This window comes from Miscanthus floridulus, chromosome 18 (genome assembly GCF_019320115.1).
Source record: "Miscanthus floridulus cultivar M001 chromosome 18, ASM1932011v1, whole genome shotgun sequence".
Taxonomy (NCBI): Eukaryota; Viridiplantae; Streptophyta; class Magnoliopsida; order Poales; family Poaceae; genus Miscanthus; species Miscanthus floridulus.
In genome coordinates, this window is record NC_089597.1 from 102,929,126 (window position 1) to 102,953,312 (window position 24,187).

Sequence of the window (24,187 nt, forward strand, 5' to 3'; positions counted from 1 at the left end):
ATTGTAGTGTAGCCTGTTGAGCCATGTCTAGGTCTCTCAGATGGTGAACCTTCTGTGGCAGGTCTAGGTACGTACAAGCAACCCTTTCTCCCTCCCTCCCTTCCCTCTCTCTGAAATGGTACAAGCAATGGGAACAGAAACAGGAAAGTACTCCATCCGATTCCATACTCCCTCCCTCCCTTCCCTCTCTCTGAAATGGTACAAGCAATGGGAACAGAAACAGGAAAGTACTCCATCCGATTCCATATGTAAGTAGTTTTTAGCCTATAACAACCTATATTTGGAATCGAGTGAAATACACTGGCGGCCCTTTAACTTGTCGGCCTTTGCCAATCCGGTCCACAAACTTACAAACGCGGAAAATAGACCTCTGAACTTGTCAAGTTGTTCACCGCAGGTCCATTTCCCATCCGGCGCGGCCTCCAGGCGACGTGGCAGTGCCAGCGTGGTGGACGAAGCACGTGAGCTGCACGTTTCAACGGGCCTGCCACGCTCACTTGGGGTAGCTCAGGAGCAACTTGGCGAGGGCGGCCCCAAATTCAAACGGCTCGCGCCTGAGGAACTCGCTGGCCTGCCTCACCTTCGTGTAGTTGTACGCCATGCTCAGCGGTGCGCCGCCCAAGACGCCGAACCGGTTCCAGAGCTCCGTCGGGTGCACCGTGCGTTTGATCGTGAGCGGGAAGTGAGTGAGCCGTCGACGCGGGTGATCTGCCCCACCGTCAGGCTGCGGCGGGTGGCCGTGAAGGTGGTCTGCACGTACAGGCACACGCGGGAGTGGCACGCCTTGGCCCCGACGCCGAGACACCCTCGCCGAGCTCTCGCCGCTCGGGGCGTTCCTCGGCTCGCACCGGACGTCTTGCATCACGATGCTCACGTACGTGAACGCACCGTCCGTCACGTCGATCGCCTTGTCCGTCTCGAAAGGACCGAGCCTTCGGCAGACCGCGTCCGTGGAGTTGCACCGCCAGTTTGGGACGACGGCGAGCACGTCCTCCGACGTGAACCGGTCGAGGATGCCGCAGAAGGAGTTGCCCTTGTACAGACCCCGGCTGCCGCCGAGGATGTCGTCGCGGTAAGGGTGCGTGCTGCACGCTTTGTCCACGAGCTTCTCGGAGCCGAACTTGTAGTTGGAGTAGGCACCCAGCTGCGAGAGCAGGTGCACGGCGTCGAAGTAGGCGACGTCCGACTTGGCGTTCGTGCTCGTCAGCTCGCCGCGCACGGCGCGCGTCGTCAGCGTCAGCGTCGTCGGGTACCGGAGCACGAGCAGTATGTTTTCGTCCTTGGTGACCGGCGGCTGGAAGCTATCGCGGCCGGTGTTCTTGGCCCAGTCCCACGGGTTGCCGGCGTCGCTGCCGCGCCTTGGGAGCAGGTCGTCGCCGACCATGCAGAGCACGCTCTCGCCGTCGCCGTTCTCGGTGTACACGCCCTCGAAGAGGATCTTAAGCTCGGTGCTCCCGGGCCACACCTTGAGCTCGGGCGACACGTACGGCCCCATCACCGGGCCGGTGCCGTTGCGGGAGACGGCGACGCCGATCACGCCGCTGACGTTGAGGGCCATCTTCCCTCGGCGGCCCACGTCGACGTGCGTGAGCATGAACGAGGCCAGCTGCAACGGGTCAGGCGCCACGTCGTCGCCCGACACGTCGGTGCCGTCGAACGGCATCAGCGGCACGCCGCCGTCGTCTTGCTTCCCGTCCCCCTTGACGAAGGTCAGCTCCGGCATGAGGGCGTTGGCGCGGCTGGCGTCGAACGTGAGCTCGGTGGCGGAGGAGAGCACCGGCCGGCATTGCCGCTTGACGTCAGCAGAGCGGACGTACTCGTGGGGGATGAATGGAGGCTGGCCGCCTCCCATCGCCATCTTTGGCTCCATTTGTGGCATGTTCTGGTGGAAGGGATCAAACGCGGAGGCGATGGCAAGGAGCGGCAGCAAGAACGCGACTACGAGCCGCAGTTTTGCCGACATCATTGCTGCGAGAGAGCAAACTGATACGTATCTCGGGTTTTGATAGAGGTACTCTTTAGCTATCTGCTACTCCGTACTTCAGAGATTTGGCAACCTGCATTCGGAGCCAGCGGGCGAACGCGGTGCCGTGGCCGAGCGCACGCGGTGCCGGCAGGCGAGCGGCGCGGCACGACCGGCGCGGCCGAGTGGGGCTTGCGCGACCGGCAAACGAGCGTGACAGGCCCATTGAAACGTGTGGCTCACGTGCTTCGTCCACCACGCTGGCACTGCCACGTCGCCTGGAGGCCGCGCCGGATGGAAAATGGACCTGCGGTGAACAACTTGACAAGTTCAGGGGTCTATTTTCCGCGTTTGCAAGTTCGTGGACCGGATTGGCACAGGCCGACAAGTTAAAGGCCGCAGGTGTATTTCACTCTTTGGAATCAGCGGGAGTAGTTTATTGTTGTTGGTCAATGATATCAACCTTAAGAGAATGCAGCGCCATCCCAAGATAGCACATGAGAACAGAAGATCGAGCGAGGATTTATCTGAAATGCCCTTCTGAAATGATGCTCAGCAAACTCAAACTTTTCCTAGCGAAGATACACCACCCCAAGGCCATACCAGGCATTGTAGTGCCTTTCATCTACCTGCAGTTCACATCGGTAGAATTTGAGACTATTCTCATAATCCTCCAATGCAGAATATCTACAGTTCCAAGGAATGGGGTTCAATTAGAAATTTTGAAATGATTGTCTCCAACAAGAATTTTCAGGATATAGCTTCAGATTTGCACCAGTTATAAGATGTGGAGCATGAAAAATAGAAACATATATATCGAATATTTATGAGAGCCACAACATACTCATGACCACATAAAGTGTGAGCATATGCAAATCTTGAGTCAAGCTGAACCGAACGTTGAAAATTCTTCAAAGCAGTCTCATGATCTTTCCTCAAGGCAAAGCAATTACCCACTGCACACCTGTTGCACACATTCCAGACCGATATATTAGAAAATGCAACTCAGCTTTAAAGCATTTCCCACCAAAGGCTTATGACTGTAGCCTAGACTCATCCAGCTGTTTTGCACTGCCATGACACCAAGACTGGAACTAAATAGTCAAACCAAGGACAATATAACCTATACCCATCCCCCCCAACACACACATCCCCCTCTGCAGTCCCAGAAAAAATAAACCAAGAAAGAGTTTGTTACAAGATGGAGGGACAATAAATTCGAAATAGTGTGGCAAGAAAAGGCCCCAACACTGTCACTCTTTCTGAGATAAAAAATACATACCATGTGTTAGTGGAAGGGCCTACTGGGCCTTAGCCCATTAGGGTTAATTAGTCACTTGCTTAGGGGCCAAGTTAGACCTCTCTATATAATGAGAGTAGATGTATCAATCTAGAATCAAGCAAGAGATTAGAAGGAAATCCCTTCTCTCTTGCCGGCCGTGGGCGAAGCCCCGCGGCCGGCCTCCCCCAGCGCCCCTAGCCCTAGCCACCGCCACCAACACATGAACAGTACCCGCGGTACTGTTGCGCCACGGGTACTGTAGCACGTCAGCCGCCGTCGCTCTCCCTCAGCTCTTTCCCTCTCAATCCTAGCAGCCACATAACAATCTGGTATCAGGCTACGGCCCCAGCAGAAACCCATGAATCCCGGCCACCATCTTGCCGAGGTCAAGGACAGCCGCAGTCAACTGCTCGTTCGTCATGACGCCCACGGCGGAGGACGACGCACCCGCGGCCATCTGCAGCGAGGATTGCGGCACCCTGGGCGATGTGGAGACCGCGGACAGCGGTGCGGTGGTGCCTGGCGGGTTATGTGGTTGCTAGGATTGAGAGGAGAGAGTCGAGGGGAGCAACGGTGGCTGGCTCGCTACAGTACCCGCGGCGCCACAGTACCGCAGGTACTGTTCACGGCTAGGGCGCGAGGGTGAGAGAGAGCCGGCCGCGGGGCGTTTGCCCATGGCCGGGCAAGAGGAAAAGGGTTTTCCTTCTTAATTCTTGCTTAATTAGATCGATACATCTCCTCTCCTTATATAGAGAGGTTTACTCGACTCCCAAACAAGGCTTACTTGACCCTTAAGTAAGCGACCCTTATCTCTAATTAACTCTAATACTAATGGGCTATACAGCCAACCCAGGCCCAATAGGCCCCTGACGTACTCTAACACTACACCCCACCTGGACATGCAGCTCGTCCTCGAGCTGCAACCTAACGAACTTATAACGCTGACTCGACTCCTATAGCTGCAAGCGTCATAACATAGGTTAGGGTCATCTGAACAGAAACATTATTACAGACTGTTCTTATACGGAGCCACAAAAGTGTGAGCGTACTGTCCTGAAAGCAACATAAAACCAATAGCTATGGTCCTCTCGGTAGTTATTTGGAAGCTGATCATTAGTTTGAATTGGCACACTGACTATCGCCTCGTACGCTGGATGGAATGGACATCTATTCTACTGTTCTTAATGTAAGTGAAATCAGTGCATTGGACTTGGCTACATTATTGGCACATTTATCTCCAAGCTCGCACGATTCATATGCAGCATCAGAATGAGGAAATGAGACTAAGGTACCTTGCTCAAGAGCTTATTTCTATTGATCGACTATCTCCTCAAGCATGGTGTTAGAGGAGTCAAGGGTCTATTGGGCCTTAGCCCATTAGAGTTAATTAGTCACTTGCTTAGGAGCCAAGTCAGACCTCTCTACATAATAAGAGGAGATGTATCAATCTACAATCAAGTAAGAGATTAGAAGGAAATCCCTTCTCTCTTGCCGGCCATGGGCGAAGCCCCGCGGCCGGCCTCCCCCAGCGCCCCTAGCCCTGGCCACCGCCACCACCACGTGAACAGTACCCACGGGTAATGCAGCACCGTGGGTACTGTAGCGTCGGTTGCTGGGATTGAGAGGGAGAGAGATGAGGGAGAGCGGCGGCGGCTGACGCGCTACAGTACCCATGGCGCCACAGTTCCTGGTCATCCATACTGTGGGGTGTAGTGCTACAGTTCGTCGGTTTCAAGATTTTCGGTCTTCGTTTGCTTTTTATAGAATTTAAAAACAACTCGATCGCAAGTTCGTGGTCATGTTTCGTGAACAAGATATTCGAAATTGGTGGTCTGTTCCTGGATACGACCTCACATTATACTAAATAACATGAATATCATTTTCCCATTTATTTTTTTCATTATTCGAATGACTAGCAGTTATAATTTGAATTATCCAAGAAAATTCAATTAAATGAAATAAATTAAAGAAATATAGAAAAAGTCCGAGAAATGTGCCGCATTGGAACATGGAGTACCAGGTATTGTACGAGGACTACAGAAAAAGTTTGGGAGCAGGAAGAAAAAAAATAAAAACGGTTTGCCGAGTGTCTGCATTTGGCGCTCGGCAAAGGAGCCTCTTTGCCGAGTGCCAGGACGGCTGGCACTCGGCAAAGAATTTTATTTTTTTTTAAAAAACCCCTCTTTGCCGAGTGCCAGGCCGGGTGACACTCGACAAAGAATTTAAAAAAAAAAACTTTGCCGAGTGTCGGATCAGGGGCACTCGGCAAAGATTTTTTTTTAAAAAACCCTCTTTGTCGAGTGCCAGGCCAGGTGGCGCTCGGCAGAGAATTAAAAAAAAATTAAAAAAATACTTTGCCGAGTGCCAGATCGGGGGCACTCGACAAAGGGGGATTTAACCCTGCCGGCCCAGCCGGCCCACACACACCGCACACACGCACACACGCACGCAGGCAGCTGACCGCGCGCCAGCGCCGCTGCCGCCGCCCGCGCCACGCCGTCGGAGGAGGAGAAAGAGAGGAGGAGGAGGAGAGGAGGAAGAAGGAGGAAGAGAAGGAGGAAGGAGGAAGAAGGAGGAGGAGGAGGAGGAGGCTGCTGGGTCAGGGCTCGTCGAGGAGTGCGCCACCTTGGTACTGTTCATGATAGAGCTTGTGGCAAATTGAAGGGGCAAGTTTGTTCAACTGTTTTCTGGTCGACCATTTTGCAGGGAGGTTGCCGAACTGGGATGGCCAAGATGACCAATGCCTACGATCTGCCTGCAAGGTAAGCTGGGCCTATGTTATTTGTATTTTCACTTGTTGGGTCATGTAGAAAATGTATATATGTGTTTGAAGATCTTTAAACACCGTGGACACCTAAGCTACAACATTGATGTGTTATGTGGTTCCACAATGACAACTGTGTCCCTTCACAGTAAATAAGTTGCTCGGTTCAAAGTTCCCAGCTTCATGTTTCCTGCAAATTTCGAGCAGTGAGGGCAACACAAGAGTTTTTGCTTATAGAGTCAGAATACGGGTTGTTTTGCCTGCGTTATTTTCGGAATCTTTTGATATAGCACTGGTGTGATGGTTGTTTTTGATTAAGCAAAGCATATCCCCTATGCCCGTGTTTCACAAACACTGCATATCCATACCTTGATTCACTTTATATAACAAGCGGTGTTGTTGAACCCATATAACTTGTTACTTCAAGCAAGCCTCCAGTGGCCAATAATTGAAGCTTTAGTGAAAGTTTAACTTTGCTGCAGCTAGCTATTGAACACTCACATATTTACTCATATCCACATGTTGTTCTGTGGTTGTCTGTAATCTCAGTTATGCTAAGATGCATGTATCAATTCATTATGCAGGAAGGTCATCCATACTGTGGGCCCCAAATATGCTGTCAAGTATCACACAGCTTCAGAGAATGCACTTAGTCACTGCTATCGGTCCTGCTTGGAACTGCTCATTGAGAATGGTCTTGAAAGGTACATGCAGGATCATATTGCTTAAATCTAATTGCTAATTTTAGTTTAACAAATGATGTTTGAGTTGTCCTGTTTCACATAGTGAACTTTATAGATTTATGGATATTATTAGTAATTTTTTTTGTTGCTTATTTTATTAGCATCGCAATGGGTTGTATATACACAGAAGCTAAAAACTACCCTCGTGAACCAGCTTCTCACGTGGCAATAAGTAAGTTCTTCTTATCTTTGTTTACTTTCTCTTTACTTGTGCTATAGAATATTTCTTATCATCCTATGCATGAATGAAAATATTTTATTTGTAAATATTGATGTTAGCTGTGGTACTAACCTTAAGAAAAAGTAACTCTCAACACCCCTCCCACTTCTCGCAACCATGTACAGGACAAATCAGTGATTGGCAAAAAAATGGAAATTATGGATGAATTGTTCTTTCTGCAGTCATGCTTTTACTCCATGAATATTATAGGTAAATAGTTGTTTCATTCTTTGTGAATTTATTTATACTCTGTAGGAACTGTTAGACGTTTTCTGGAGAAGCAAAAAGGCAAAATAACTGGTGTTGTTTTTTGTACTATATCATCATCTGACACAGAGATATACAAACGGTACTTAAACTGAACCCTGGAATCTGTATTACCTTCTATTTGTTCATCAGCCGATTATAAGCAATTAAACAATGCAGATCTTGTTGATCTTCCTCTTTCTGATTCTGGATCGGCATTGAAAAGGTGAAATTTAAAAGCTTGACATACTTTTCTGCTTTCAATATTGGATGGTACAAATTCAAATATGTTTTTTATTTATTTTGGTGATAGCTGGATTTATATAACTTGAAGACTTAATGATCTTCCATGTGCCTGATGCTGATCTATATCTTACTCCCTCCGTTCTACAATAGTTTTCCACAGCACACCATGTACATTGACCAAGGAAGTACTATTTCCACGAAAATAAATCAAAGTGAAATACCATCTATACCCCTAATGAATAGCATATATAACAAATTCTTTTCTTTCCAAACATTTAATTATGGTGGAGGGTGGAAACATAACAATAACTACACCCTAAAAACATTGTGGAACGTATCCCTTGGCCATGGACAAATATTGTACCCCCTTCATTCCAAATTATAAGATATTTTGGCTTTTCTAGATACATAGCTTTTGCTATGCACATAGGTACACACTATGTCTAGATACATAGTAAAAGCAATGCATCTATAATAGCCAAAACGCCTTATAATTTGGAAGGGAGGGAGTATAATAGTGGGAGAATTTATTATATCCTTTTTTCTCATAGTAATTAGCTTGAATTGTATTTTTATGTTCCTATTTTGTGCAGGTCAATGCATTTAAGTCGTTATCATCATTCTTGTTTTCTGAAAGCAATATCCTTATTATACTTACTAAGATGACTGTTCCTTTTCTAGTGTTCCATTCCCCATCTAAGTAATTTGTTACAGGTTCTTTGTCTCATTGTTGTTTACTCTACATGGTTGCTTGTATTGACTACATGTTGTCATAGATCTTGATCTTCAAATAGTTTTTCTTCAACTCACTTTTGTCTGGTTATTCTATAGGGGTTCTTTCAAGTTAGATTCGTATCTGGATCCTTCATTTATGTCAATAATTAAAGATCTAGATCTGCGGCGCAAGGAGCAGTGGGAAAAATCCGCTCAAGCTCATTGCTTCTGTTTGTGATATATATGTAGATGATGGAGCACTTGGATTACTTGTGAACTTATTTGTGATATATTGTGAGACATGTGACGTTTGTGATATATATGTGACGTTTGTGATATATATGTGGTGTTGGTGATATATATGTGTTGTTGATGATATATATGTGATGTTGGTGATGTTTGTTATATATATCTTCTGTTTGTTTGGATGGGATGTAAAAAACAAATAAAAAAGGATGTTTTCAATCACTTTGCCGAGTGCAATGGCCATGACACTCGGCAAAGCAACTACCTGGAAACATGCTTTGCCGAGTGCAAAGGCCATTGCACTCGGCAAACATCATAGATTTGCTGAGTGCCACGGGCCAGGCACTCGGCAAAGGTCGCCTGTTTGCCGAGTGTCTTGACAGGACACTCGGCAAATAGGCTACCTTTGCCGAGTGTCTTGCCGGTGGCACTCGGCACAGTGGCCACCTTTGCCGAGTGTCTGAGCCAACGGCGCTCAGCAAAGTGATGACCTTTGCCGAGTGCTTGACCTTGACACTCGGCAAAGCCGCCATCACGACGACTTTTCTTTGCCGAGTGTCAGATTAGCACTCGACAAAGGCTTTGTCGAGTGCCCGATAAAGTGCACTCGGCAAAGAGGTCTTTGCCGATAAACTATTTACCGAGCGCCCTTTGCCGAGTGCCTGGCACTCGGCAAAGAAGTTGAATCCGGTAGTGACTGCCGGTTTCCCGTTCGCATTTTATTGTTTTATAATTTATTTTAATTTATATCTTTTCGTGGAATCGGGTTTCGCTTTATATACGCTACGTAGACGACAGGTCCATCAATATTAAACATTACAAATGTTACGGTTACAGTTCAAATGTTCTTATCAAGATCTCGATCCCTCAAAATAAAAAAGAAATTATTCGATAAGATGAAGCATGCTTCTCGGACTTCTTACAATAATCTAGCGAGCCGCTCTGGGCCATACTGGTCTTTGAACTTCACGGATTGTGCAATGGAAAATACTCCATCTTTTTCCAATACCTCGGCTAAGATGAATTTTGCCAGCTCCGATTGTAGTGCGACGATCTCCATGTCTAACAGCCTTTCGTGGTTATATTTCTTGCGCTGTCGTTCAAAAAAGATGATATCCAAAAAGGAATCAGTAAATCATTTTGTTGAATTATTAACAGACATAAATGAAATGGGGATTATACACACCAACTTATCTGCTTCTTTCGATTTCCCGCCGATGTAGCGAAGCATTGCCCACATTACATAAAACCCGCATTCATTGTTTCCCGTCGGCTGTTTTAGGTACTTCCCCTCCATTTCGACAACATTGAATGGGACATGCGTCCCACCGATATGTCTTCTACGGATACTATGCAACATTAAAAGGAGAAACATTAGAAAGCGGTATGTGTGACTAAAAAATAATATGTTATTAGGATCGCTTACTAATTCAGCACTGCCACCAGTGCATCCAGATGATGAAATGGTTTTTTCTTCAAGTCTCACACCTCGATCAGATTTTTAGCAAGATTGGCACAAATGAAGACGAAATGGTTGCTGCAATCACAGGATTCTAATTATCGAATAATCTTAAAAAAAAGAAGCATAAAATTAAAAGCCGAGAACACATACTCGCAGTTGTAGGCTAGAAGTATGTGGGTTTTGTTCTTCATCTTGAATTCATCGAAAACAGCAATCAATCTCTCTTTCAAGTCTTCCACGTCATATCCATGGAGGCCTAAACATGTCTTCTCATTGACTCGCAAGGGGTCCAAGAAGCCTATGTTATCCCATTTGTTTTTTAGTATGCAAAATTTTGCTATACACCTACATAAAATCATGGGAATTGGTCAAAAGTTAACAATTTGTGTCTCGAGAGAGTAGTTAATTATAATATCGTGCGTGTAGGGTACTTACATAGTCCACATCGTCAACATTTGTGAATCGAGAGAGCGTTTCTGGTATAGCTGGAACAAGCACTCCCACTCGACATCGAACTTCTCTTCTTCATGATAATGAAAAACATGTGGTGAACGGATAATAACCTCAAAACCGAAGTCCTCCGTTTCTGTTGCTTGAGCCATGTAATATTCATGCAACTGGCGCATATATGTTGTCAAATTTTTATACTCGTCATCGGGAACCAAAAGATTGCCCCTTTCATACTTCATTGCCGGTGTCCCCATCCCTTGTACATAATAATAGATGTTCGCGACCTCTTCCATGGTTAATTTGGGGTTATCTTCGACGTACTTCTGTATCTTCCTTAAATCTTCGTTGTGTATTTCATCGACTCTTATTATAGCGTACTGATTCTGTGTTTGCCTTTCGAATTCGGACTTCAACAAACATAGAGGCAGTGAGGCATAGAGATTGAAGAAACTAACACAATCTTCCTTCGAGATGTGTGCTATAAATTTTCCTTCCATCAAGTTTGTGACGCTACCACTGAACGACCTTTTTCTTTTTTGTTGGTCCACTTTGGGAGCATAGCGACCGAATCCAAGGACCTTTTCTGCGACTGCGAGGATGCCTTTGATCTTGTTTTGGGCTGAGGTGGAGGAGGAGGAGGAGGAGGATGATGACGAGAATTCTGTTTTCCCGGGGCTGAAGAAGATGGAGGAGGAGGAGGAGTCTTCTCTTTTCTCGGGGCTGATGAAGATGGAGTCGGACGAGGAGGAATAGAAGGAGACCTCTGTCTTCTCGGAGGTGATGGTAAGGGATGAGGAGGGGAGTGATCTCTGTTGGGAGATGGTGAGTGATCATCGTGGGTGGGCAAAGACTCACAGTCGTCCTCATCATCAGAGGACAATTGGTGGTCAAGCTTAATGAAGCGCTTGCGCCAGGCCACTTGAGAGCCCTTGTTATGACCAAGTTTTGGCCTGTCTTCCGCTGTGGGGTACTCAATGTGTATCTTGTTATACTTCTAATCAAGTATTCTGTCAATGGTGATGTGAGCGTACCCCTATGAAATTGGATGGCCATTAATGGTCCTGTCTCCCGTAGGCCAGGCCTAGCCGAGCGCCACCTTGTTCTTTGTCCATTCCTAACGGATGTACAACTTGACATTGACGGGTTCAGTGATGCCGTTCACCGGATGAGGCACATTCGCATCTTCTTCGTTGAGCGGGGTCGATCCGTAGCTGCTGCGACCCCTAAACTGTGGGCTAAAGGCAGTAGGAGTAGGGTTTTGTGGTACTCCTGACCCCTTGGATAGCAAAATTTGCTAGACTCATGCTTCAATAGCCGCCTCAATCCGTGCATCCATTCTGTCTTCCATCTCTTTTAGTCGCCTCAAACACTCTGCCTCATGATCCGCTCTACCTCTCGAGCGGCTCCGGTAAGTGTGAGATTCTTCGGGGAGTGCTAGTTTCCAAGGAACAACACCGGTTCCTCTAGTGTGACCAGGGTGCTCCTTGGTTCCGAGTGCTTGGGTGAGCATGTCTTTCTCCCTATTAGAAGTGCGAGTCCCTTGCCTCACCTCCTCAGTTACCTAGGAGATCCTCTGGATGAGTTCGCTCATGGGTGGATTTGTGGAGCTAAAGCTCCTGTCCTCGGCGTGGCGTACATTCCTTGCCATATAGTATAATACCGATCTTGTCTCCCAATGGGCGGTCTCAATCTGAACGCCTTCCTCAGTAAGGCGATCCATCTTTTCAAGTTCTGCTTCAAATTCTGGCATCTTTTTGGCGTAGCCACGAGAGCCGAGATGATGAGGATTCGTCGCTTTCTGTGATTTCTGCTTATTCTTCCTGGTTAGTTCTAAGTACTCCTCGGATAACCTGTATTCCTTGAAATCCTACCAGAAGTCCTTCTGCTTGCTAAACTGTCCACCATCGAAATCTGGCTCTTTATTTTGGAGGACAAAATTCTTGTACAATGTCCCCTTGAAATTCTTGAAGCATGTCCCCATGATTTCTTTTCCTTTTTCTTGACTACCTCCTTGTCATACTCCGGTGGGAAAGTGAAATACTCTGGGATCTTGATATCCCATATGTAATCCTTCTCACTTTCGGAAACCCTCAACGGGTCATTATCTTTCCCATTCCACTTCCTGTACCTAATCGGGATGAAGTCCCTTACAAGTAACCCGAGGATAGTCTTGTATTTGGTCAAAGCTATCGGCGGTGAGAGTGGATCCCCGAATTCATCGAACTCAGTGATGTGTTAGTGTGCATTCCTACGAACAGGAATCTTTGACATGCCTCACTTGGATCTGGCCTTCCTGCTTCCCGAACCCTCTGGCTCCTCGGCCAGCGGAGGCTCCTGCTGGAGACATCAAGTAAGCTATGACCCTCTCAATTGATTAGCGTGTGTGGCTACATAGTCACATGATACCAATGTTACCTAGCCATCTTGGTCATTTTGACCTAGCTCGAGTAGGCCGGACGGGGTCCATGGCTGCTCGTTCTCACTGTCCTGATTGACACCGTCACCGTTTGTCGGATCATGCGGCTCTCCCATCCCAGCGATATCAGCCGCTTCTTATTGCTATTCTTCGACGACGGGGTAACAGGCGACGATGAGTCATGGCTGTGACATGATCGTGGTTAGTTTTGGCTGCGGACAACTAATAATAGCATATGTTCATATTATATATATATAATATGTTTAATGCAAAGTCTAATAATAAGTCCACATACAACAAAATCAAATAATAGCATATGTTCACCTAGAACAAATTCATTGTTTGATTGACCACATACAACAAAGTCCACCTACTGTTCTACGAAACTAAGCCTACATGAACTTTCAAATAAGAAAAGCAATGACCATAGCCATAAATAAAAGCATGACATCTTTCCAAGACCAATGAGCAATTCTCCTAATCTTCACATCTTCGGCGGGTGGCTTCTCTTCAATCTCCAGTGCCAGTGGATGGCCATGGTTTGCATTCATTGGACCATAGTAGGCCAGTTGCCCATTGTTTGCAAGGTAGGCCGGATGACTATAGTAGGCCCTCAAAGCTTCAGCTTCTGTGTTGTATTTTTTTGTGCAAATTACCAAGGTAGAGATTGACTTGAGCATAGCAATCTTCCTAGGTTCGATAAATCCTAGGCACATGACCAACATGCACTACATACCATGCCATGGTTGCCTATACATTTAAATAAATTAGGTTGTCATTCAAACATGATGTATCAGAATATATTAAGTTCATATACAGCTAATGAACAAATATTATCTAGATAAAGAGGCATGGAGCAAGCTACATTGTGAGAGGAGGTACTTGCAGCATCTAACAAATTAAATTGTTCTTTATGATTTTAGCATGAAAAAGCTTGTCCAACACCGGTTGAGATGGTTTGGATATGTCCAACGAAGACCTCCAGAGGCACCGTTGCGTAGTGGAATCCTAAGCCAGGATAGTAACGTGAAGAGAGGTAGAGAAAGACCGAAGTTGACTTGGGTAGAGGCAATCAAAGGAGACTTGAAAGGATGGAATATACCTAAAGACTTAGCTTTAGATAGGAGTTCTTGGAACATAGCTATTCATGTGCCTGGACCTTGATTTACATACTATGTTTTATCATTCCGAATCTGAAACTGTCATCTATAAAAATGGATACTAAAATGGAGAAATGCATAGTTGATTATTTTAATAAGATTATACACCTCTGAATTTATTGTTTATTGAATGCAAGGGTTTTCTTTTGTCCTGCTTGTGTTAGGCCCCCAAAATTACAAGATTACTTGTGTGCACACTTGTGGAACCAGCTGTGAACTCGGCACCTGTTTTGTGCTTACCACACCCCTAACCAACTTGTTTCTCTTTCAGGTTTGCCTTATGGGTGGGATTATATTGTTGTGACATGGGCTTAGAGTTCTCACCCTGACCGTCGTCAAAAACTAGTTCCTTGCTGATCCTAATGCTTCAAGACTCTTCCATTCTAGATCTCTCCTGTATCAAGTTAAACTCATTAGTTGACGTAGTTCTGTGTGTATTCGGCTGTGCCCATTGGCTGTGAATTGTAGCTAAAGCAAAGTTACTAAGCCTAGAGTTTAGGATGTTAACAGCCTGATGCTCAACATGTCCATGGTTTTTTTTCAATTTAACCGGCATAAAGTGTACTGTTTGTAGCAATGTGGTATGTAGCTTGTTCCCAGTATTTTAGCTCTGGAAAATGGAGTCAGGTAGATTCATTGTATGTAACTGTTGTCGGTGCATTGCTAATTTGCTATTCAACTTGTATTGTCAAACAGTCTGAAACTCTTGTATGTAACTGTTGTCGGTGCATTGCTAATTTGCTATTCAACTTGTATTGTCAAACAGTCTGAAACTCTATGGCCCGCCCCCCCCCCCCCTAACCTGCCTCCATATTGTGTGACTTTGTGCCTCGGTACTAGCTGAAAGAGGAAGCAATACTGAACACTAAACGACTGCCGAGGACATAGTTATTGGTTTTATGTTGCTTTCAGGACAGTACGCTCACAGTTTTGTCGCTCCGTATAAGAACATTCTGTAACAATGTTTCTTTTTAGATGACCCTAACCTATGTATGATGCTTGCAACTGTAGAGGGTTATCTAGATCCGTACAAATTGTTTGCTGTAATGTTCAGTTCTGTTCTGCAGAGCCACGAGTACATGTCGGTGTCATTCAACATCAAAATAGTAGGGTGTGATTGCCTCAGCAGCCATGGGAATGTAATTCAGTAGCACACTCTTTAGTAACCCTTGGTATGAACTGTAATGCGGGTGGACCAGGTACCACATCATGTAGTTGTTCTTGTGTCCAACGATTTTGCATGGACACCGTGTTGAATGGAAGTCTTTCTTCATCTAAAAAAGGGAAATAGGCCATGATTGGTTGCTTGGATTCTCCTTGGCTACATCTACGGGATGTGACTTGTTTGTTTGGTTTGCTGCACTAGCACTTGGGCTTGGCTTGTCAACTGCAAAAGGGTCCTCCAGCCTGACTCTGAGGATATGAGGATAGTAGCCGTTTCTCCCATGCTAGGCTTGTGGGATGCGAGTAATTAGCCATCTAATGATGTTATTCATGCATTATTAACACATATTAAATGATATTAACATATTTTTTATTAATATTAAGAGTAATAAGATAAATTAAGAGCTACAAAATAATAGTTGCACATAGCAAATTTTATGATGATAATTGCTTATATATTTGTTTTATCTCACACGGTCCATCTTAGTACAAGCAACCAAACAACTTCTTAGGGGCAGCCTAACTTTGTGCAAACAACCAAACACCAGAGCATGCACTGAGCCTTGCTACGGAGAGCCTAGCCCCTAGATACGAGCTAGGCTGGGTTCATTTGTGAACCAGTCACGCCCTGTAATGTATATATACATATGTAACAACAATGTGCTAGTTTTTGCCCATTTGTGAATACATACTTTAAGCAATATGAAACAAGTCATCAAGCATTAAACATGAAGTACGATTATTATTCATACATGACATGGTGACGCAACTAACAGGAGTGCGATTATTATTCATACACGACATGATGACGCAACTAAAAGGCATAAGAAGACATCACTATGAGAACATACATTGGTTTTCCTAAAGGCGATAAGATGGCATCATGATAAGAACATATATTGGTTTTCCTAAAGAAGACCACCACCACCTCCTCCTCCTCCTCCTCCTCCTCCACCACCCCCACCACCACCTCCTCCTCCGCCGCTGCCTCCGTTGCCGCCGCGGCCGCCGCTGCCCGGGTTGCCGGGGCAGCCACCATTGCCGCCAGGGCTGCTGGGGCTGCCGCCGTGGCCGCCAGTGCCACCACCATAGTTACCTCTCCGTTTGTCACCATCATCTCCACCATCAGTACCTTGACCTCGTCTATGACTATAGCCTCCTCCTCCTCCTCCTCCTCCTCCACCGCCGCCACCGCCTCCACCGCCACCTCCTCCTCCACCACCACCACCACCACCACCGCCTCCTCCTCCTCCTCCTCCTCCTCCTCCCCTTCCCCCTCCCCCTCCGCCGCAACCACCACCTCCTCCTCCTCCATTACCACCACCACCACCTCCGCAATCTCCACCGCCGCCTCCGCCGTCCTTATTAGCATCCACGCTACCATGCACCATGCTCTTGTCCCTAAACACCATGGCATCGTGTTCCTCCCCAACATCTTGCCCAAGGCGCACCACGGAAGCTACCTCCCGCTCCTCCGTCAATGTAAGCTGCAGGAGCACCATGCCGACAACGAAGAAGGGGAGGCCGAGCCATGAGGTTCTTTTCCTCACTGACACTGTCATCTTCACCTCACACAAACTCACAGTATGTGTTGCCTATCACTGCAAGGTTGAGGTCATCATGCATGTTGAAGGTGTCCTGCAGGACGGGCTATTTATAGGTTGATGGAGGAGGTTGGGGGGGGGGGGGGGGGGATTTCAGCCATGGAATTCATAATGATAGGGGATCACTGTAGTTAATTATTGTTGCTAAGCTACCTAAGCTTGATTGACAAGCTGGGGACATGGTGGCATGTGACCCGGCGAATCAAACCATGCTAAATTCTTAAGCCGACGTGGTTTCCGTTCCACAATCGTTGTCAGGATCGTTATTGCTCCCACTAATTATTGCACCATGCAGGTTCTGTCAATTATATAGTATATATACAGACTGGAGAGGGGCCCCTTCAAGCCCAATAAAACATTAAAACCCCAGCAGACCGGCCGCATGGGCCGGCGTGGTACAACCTGTTGGATGATGCGTACGAGGTGCGCCATTGTATGTAGTCTGTTGAGCCATGTCTAGGTCTCTCAGATGGTGAACCTTCTGAGATACGATCTGTGGCAGGTCTAGGTACGTACAAGCAACCCCTTCTCCCTTCCTTCCTGCCTTTCCTCTCTCTGAAATGGTAGAAGCAATGGATTAAAATCGTTTCCGTGCCCTCCCTTGTTTCCCAAAATTTAAGTGGTCATCCTAACTCCAGCCATTTATGTTCCATTCCACCAGCAGTCCCCAATGAGCCTGCTGGGGCGCATCTGTGTGCTCACGTTTGCAGTTATATTTCTAAATTCAACACTTGTTTTACACTTGCACATCTTTTTGTGCTTCATGATATATATATACAGGACCAATGCAAGAACATCTTGGTTCATAGGTTCAGAAAAAGAAACGACAGCAACATGTTGATATTAGATTTCTTTTCTATTAGGTTCATGTTTCACAAAGACAGTAGTGTCAGTTCAATTGAACAGGTAAGTTACCAGATAATAAAGTTGGATGGTATTTATACATGAGAAAGGACCAAAACAAAAGTTGTTGAACTCGAAAAGTTATACAACTTTGTAGTTGACAACTGTTTCATTTGAAATAATTTTGTCAAGGAAAACTACGTTTGAATTTCTCAAATTTAAAATTTAATTTTTTCAAATGACCTCGGATGGAGAAACAACCAAAACAAAAATTATAATCTAGCTAAGGATAACTACTTTTGACCTTTGTAGATTTAAAATTTGAATCTTTCAAACGACCATGGATGGAGAAACAGCAAAAGTGAAAGTTCTAGATCTGAAAAACATAAACAACTTTGTAGTTGACAACTTTTTCATTTGAATCATCTAGCTAAGGATAATTATGTGTAAATTTGGTAGATTTAAAATTCGATTTTTTCAAATGATCTCGGATGGAGAAACGACCAAGACCAAAGTTGTAGATCCTGAAAAGTTATACAACTTTGCAGTTGACGACATTTTCATTTGAATCCGTTTAGATTTCCAAACACTCATTTTAAAGTTAGTTGAGCATAACATGAGTAGAAAGAATATCTGATACAGACAAAGTGAGTGTGGGGTGGAGTGTTTAGAGGGAGGAACATGCGAGGCTGAGGTCGTGGGTTTGAAACCCAGCGGCCGCGTAGTGTGCGATTTTCATGCGAAAAATGGTGCGACTTGTGACCGGGATGGCACGGGCGTTTGGCTGCCCGGTGGGGCGTTCTACGATTAAAAAAAATTGTTTTTGCTATTTTTTGGTCCAGATTTGAGAATTCTGGAAAACGGATTTGTAGGAGCGACTCGTTTTTCGGCCGTCCCTACAAATCCTCACCCGCTCCTACACATCGTTGATTTGTAGAGGTGCCTGGGTAGGGACGGCCACCACAACCACCTCATAGAGGGTCATGAGCCGCTCCTACAAATCCCCTGTGTAATAGTGTATGAATGCTCCCCATGTTTCTGTAATAGATAAAATGTAAATCCTTCTTGCAGTTATTCCTTCTCTTATCTCATTTCGGTGGCCATTGTTATGTTATTGCAAATGATGTTTTTTTTGCGGGGTATTGCAGATGATGTTCTAGCTAAAGTGCAATTTGACTTGCTAGATTGGAATGTGATCTGATTCTTCGGACCCAACATAACATTAGAGAATCAAATGATCAAAGTGCATACTTAATTTAACGATGAAACAAGCATGTGCACTGTTTCCGACCTATGTGGGACCAGGCCCGGCCCCGAGGAGGGTGGGGGGTGGGGGGGGGGGGAGGGGCATCGTCCCAGGCCCAGTTCGTCGATGGGCCCCTCCCCAGATATGTATACACTAGTAGTAGTCTAGACGTCTAGTGCTCAATCAGCCAGTAATACGGTAGATACGGCCGATGAATCCCCGACTCCCGTGATCACGCACGTAGCACGAGGCGCGAGACGCGACTCGTGACTTCTCCTCTTCGGTGGCTCGACTGTTCGTCTGTTATACTTTCTTGTCATGTACTAGGCTTATGGGCTATGATACTACACAAATGTATGGCTGGTGAGTCGGCCTGGCCCATCTACCGGAACGGGCTGACTACAAAAGAGGGGAACAACAGCTGGACAAGTCATCGAACCAGAACTAGAACCCATCGTCTTCTTCCTTCCATCAAGAGCCCTTCTTGCTGTACTGCTGTTCTTGCTACCTATCTCTGATCCTTGCTATTCCTAGTCTAATAAACTCCCTCTGATTCTCCAGAAATTGTATCAAGTTACTCTTGTATTTGTGATTGATAGTGGAGGTTCGTAACGATTGGTATTCAGAGCCTTCAATTTGGGAACTCTATTTTTGTCCCCCAAATCGAGTTTGCCATGGCCACTGTGTCGGACCTCTCCGCATCGCGATCGGGTCTCTCGGCGTAAATGTCGAGGTGGACGGAGTGTTGGCCCATAGGATCACCGGCTCAGGTGAGTGAACCACTCATCAGTCTTGCCGAGCACCCGCTAGTGTTGCTGAGCACCCACTAGCCGTGCCGATCACAAACAAGCGTTGTCCGTCCCACACACTATGGCTAGAGCTAGAAGAAGAAAGAAGAACAGAGCATGCACACACAGTACAAGACACCAGCGTTGGCCGAAGCCCTGTATGGGAGATGGCAAATCTGAACTCTCTTTACTTAGTTGCCGTGGTAGTCTATTTATACAACTCTATCCATCTAGTCCTAATACATCGCACATGCTGTAACAGTAACTAGATAACACAGCAGGGCTGACTCTGCGCCGGCCTCTGCATGTGGCTACAGTGCTGTAGGTGAGCCGTGCGGCGCCTGCACCTGCAGCGGCTATAGTATCACAACAGGGTGCCTTTTCGGTGCCGCCTTCCCTTGCTGTGTTCACACAAGGTAGCAGTAGATTATCTAACAATCTTCCCCTAATCCTATTGCTAACCCTTGTACCCCCTCCATGCCGATCATCTCCTTCAGCTCCATGAGTCGAAGACGTCCAAGCGGCTTGGTGAGGACATCCGCGAGTTGCCGACCAGTTGCGACGAACTCGATGACGATCTGCCCTCCATCGACACAGTCCCTGAGGAAGTGGAACTTCATGTCGATGTGTTTGCTCCGGTCGTGCAGAACCAGATTCTTCACGTGGGCGATGGCGGGCTAGTTGTCCACCATCAGTGCTGGTGGGTGAGCTTCCACGCCGGTCAGCTCGTCCAGCAGCCGGCGTGGCCACACAACTTGGCACACCGCTGTGGCCATCGCTTCGTACTCTGCCTCGCATGTAGATAGCGCCACCACCTTCTGTTTCAGCGACAGCCATGAAATTGGGGCCGACCCGAGGAAGACGAGCATGCCAGAGGTGCTCCATCGTCCGTCGATGTCCCCCACCATGTCTGCATCGCTGAACACAGTGAGCTGCAGCCTACTCCCGCCGGTCTTTGGGAAGATGATCCCCTGATCTACCATCCCCTTGACGTAGCGCAGTAGCCGCTTCACCGCAGCCCAATGATCCTCTTTGGGATCCTCCATGAAGCGACTGACGTAGCCCATGGCGAACGCAATGTCCGGCCTCGTGTGGACTAGGTAGCACAGACCACCGAGGATGCTCCGGTAGAGTGTTGTATCCACATGCGCCACGGTATTGGCCTTCGTCAGCTTCAGCTGCTCCTCCATCGGAGTCATGCATGGCTTGCACTCAGCCATGCCGCTCCGCTCCAATAGCTTGGAGGCATACTCGCTCTGACCGAGCATGAGTTCCTCCTTCCCCTGTCTCACCTCAATGCCGAGGTAGTAGGAGAGTGCGTCGAGATCGCTCATTCAAAAACAAGCCGCCATCTCATGCTTGAAGCCATTGATGTCCTCCGTGCACACGTCGGTGATGATTAAGTCATCCACATACATGCCGACGACGAGCTCCTCCTTCCCCCGTCGCCACATGTAGAGCTCGTGCTCAATTGCGCACCGCTGAAACCCAAGCTCCCCCAGCGTGGCGTCAAGCTTGGAGTTCCATGCTCGTGGGGCCTGCCGCAGCCCATAGAGCGCCTTGCATAGTCGGAGCACCCTGTGCTCCTCTCCCTTGACGGTGAAACCTGGAGGTTGCCTGACGAAGACCGTCTCCACCAGGTCGCCGTTGAGGAAGGCCGATTTAACATCCAAGTGATGGACGCGCCAGTCCTTTGCTGGGGGGCAAAGAGTCGGACATGGACGCCGAAGGGGTGCCACCACCAGGCCATCGGTGGATGGCTCCTTCTACTAGGAGGAGGCAGCAGGGAAAGGGGCAGGGCCACAGGGGCGGCTAGAGTGGGGAGGTGCTGGCTGTGGGCTGTCGGCCTACCGCGGTGGTGGCTGGCGCCTAGCAGATGGTAGCTGAACACCGGCCGTCCTGGCCATAGGCAGTGGTGTGCTGCGAGGCGAGAGCAGGGGTGGCGCGGTTTTGCCTCTCACGAGCAAGAGCGACGGACAAGAGCCGGGGAGGGAGAGCGAGACAAGCAGACAACGAGTTGATGGGTTTTTGCATTTTTGGGCTTTGTTTCTTCGTGGGCTGCCAGAACTAATTGGTGTATTGGGCTTATTTGCCATATTTGCAACATATAACGTGATGTACCAATATACATGTAAATCTGTATAGATATATTCATTGTTGTGTCACAAAATCTTGGGTATTCTAAGGAATACAGGGGCATACCCCTAGCGCCGCCCATGCAAGCCAGGCTGACCCTATGTATATACGTATGTAACAACAATGTGCTAGTTTTCCCTTTGTGAATACACACGGTAAGCAATACGAAACAAGTCGTTCAAGCATTAAACATGAAGTACGATTATTATTCATACATGACATGATGACGCAACTAACAGGAGTGCAATTATTATTCATACACGATATGATGACGCAACTCCCCTCCTCCTCCTCCACCGCCACCACCTCCTCCTCCCCTCCGCCACAACCTCCTCCTCCTCCTCCATCACCACCACCACCACCTCCGCAATCTCCACCACCACCTCCGTCGTCCTTATTAGCAACCACGCTACCATGCACGATGTCATCTTGTCCCTAAACACCATGGCATTGTGTTCCCCCCAACATCATGCCCAAGATGCACCACGGAAGGTACCTCCTGCTCCTCCATCAAAGTAAGTTGTAGGAGCAGCATGCCGACAATGAAGAAGAGGACATCGGGCCATGGGGTTCTCTTCCTCACTGATACCGCCATCTTCACCTCACAAAATTAACAGTATGTGTTTTCTATCACTGCAAGGTTGAGGTCGTCATGCATGTTGAAGGTGGCCTACAGGATGGGCTATTTATAGGTTGATGGAGCCATGGAAGAAGTGGGTGGATTTCAACCATGGAGATGCAAAGCGTGCCTGTGCTATTCAATGATAAGCCACCGTTTAGTGAGTTGGTTGGCAGGGCTCAAGAGGAGCTACATTTCCATGGAGACGATGATGGAATCGCAATTGAGGGTGTGCTTTACCTAGGTTCTCCACCCATCATCCTCAGGCAGATCATCTCAATTGGGTGTGAGGATCAGTGGGGTTTAGGATGATCCTTTCCATGTCGTTTGATCTGGACTGACACTATGGTTGTAGGTACTTCATGTGCTTAGATTTGGATGACGACTTCATGGTAAGAATGACAACTAAATCTTTGGTTTCTTATTATCTTTTCTGAACCTGATCCATGGCATCTAGCACTATACACATAGCCTTGCAAGTGGGTCAAATGGGTGGATCAGAAGTTCCTAGCATGGCTAGGAAAGATCCCATAGGAGGTGGAAAACAACAGCTAATACTTTGTGAAGATGACTCAGGAGCACGAGGTGGATCGAAAAATCAGGGAGGAGCAAGAGCGGCGCGTCAGGGTGGACCAGATCCATCTGAAAGGTAAGGAGGATGAGCTTGCTAGGAGGAGGGAGCAATTAAGTTTGCATGAAGTAGCCATCAAGCATCAGAAGCAAGAGCAAGAGCTTAAGGTTTGGGAGGAAGCTCTCAAGAACAAGAAGGATGCAGCGGAACCATCTTCACGGCGCGTCAGAAAGGGGAAACAACCATGCTGCACCTAGTAGAACAATGTAACAGGCCTAGCAAGTTAAATTCCCTAAGGCATGTTAGGACTAGTGGTGGAGCTCTAAACATTAGAAGTATAGAGTTCCGCACATGCCATTGCAACTCGTTCTATGTTTAATTTCCCTAAGGCATGTTAGGATTAGTGTTGGGACTACCTAGAGTTCCACACAGGCCATGTATTGTCCCATGTACTCTTCATGTGGTGCTGGGTTAATGAAACATGTTTTCATTTCTTCAAATGCTTCTAAGTGTTCCTATCAAGTCATGACACCTTTTCATGTTACTGTTTTGAACAAAATTTAACTTTAGTTTCTATAAGAGTTGTGGTCTTTCACCTTTAATCAAAGTTGTAGATTACGACGTGTGCTACAAACATTATTTTTGGAGCAAACACTAATTCAGCAACTAACATTGTCCAGAAGTGGACAGAAGATAACCACTCGGCGCATAGCTCGGCGCCAAAGCATAGGGCGCTGAGCTCGGCGCCAGGAGAGGCGGCGCCAAGCTCGATGCCATGGATCTCGACGTTGAGCTAGGAAAAAAAGATCTACGGGGCCAAGCCGGCTGCCACATCATGCCACGAAAGCCTCCACGCAGGATGCCACGCTTACGACGACTCCAACCTCGGTGCTAGAGCAATTGGCTCCGCCAATTGCCACAGCGCCGTGCCTAGGGTCTAGATTTTAAAAGCATGCCTCCAAGGGTCTATTTGTTAATATATTTAAAAAAAGGGCTAAAAACAGAAAAAATTGGCTTGTGGGATGCGAGTAATTAGCCATCTAATGATGTTATTCATGCATTATTAGCACATATTAAATGATATTAACTTATTTTTTTGTTAATATTAAAAGTAAATGTTGTGATGATAATTATTTATATTTTTTTATCTCACTCGGCCTGTCCTAGTGTAAGCAACCAAAGAACTTCTTGGAGCAGCCTAATTTCGTGCAAACAACCAAACACCAGAGCATGCACTGAGCCTTGCTACTGAGAGCCAAGCCCCTAGATGCAAGCTAGGTGAAAGACCTAGTTTGGTTTTGGTT

General features: G+C 46.9%; 1 protein-coding gene and 1 pseudogene across 1 annotated transcript in view; one reads left to right on the plus strand and one right to left on the minus strand.

Annotated features, from left to right (window-relative positions):
* Positions 1 to 14,466, plus strand: part of LOC136520171 (AT-rich interactive domain-containing protein 6-like) — a 32,055-nt gene extending 17,589 nt beyond the window's left edge. The window contains exon 13 of the mRNA XM_066513603.1: positions 14,184 to 14,466. The gene's annotated coding sequence lies outside the window, so the exon portion shown is untranslated. The remainder of the gene's footprint in view (positions 1 to 14,183) is intronic.
* Positions 494 to 1,966, minus strand: LOC136519668 (uncharacterized; annotated as a pseudogene).
* Positions 14,467 to 24,187: the final 9,721 nt, after the last annotated feature.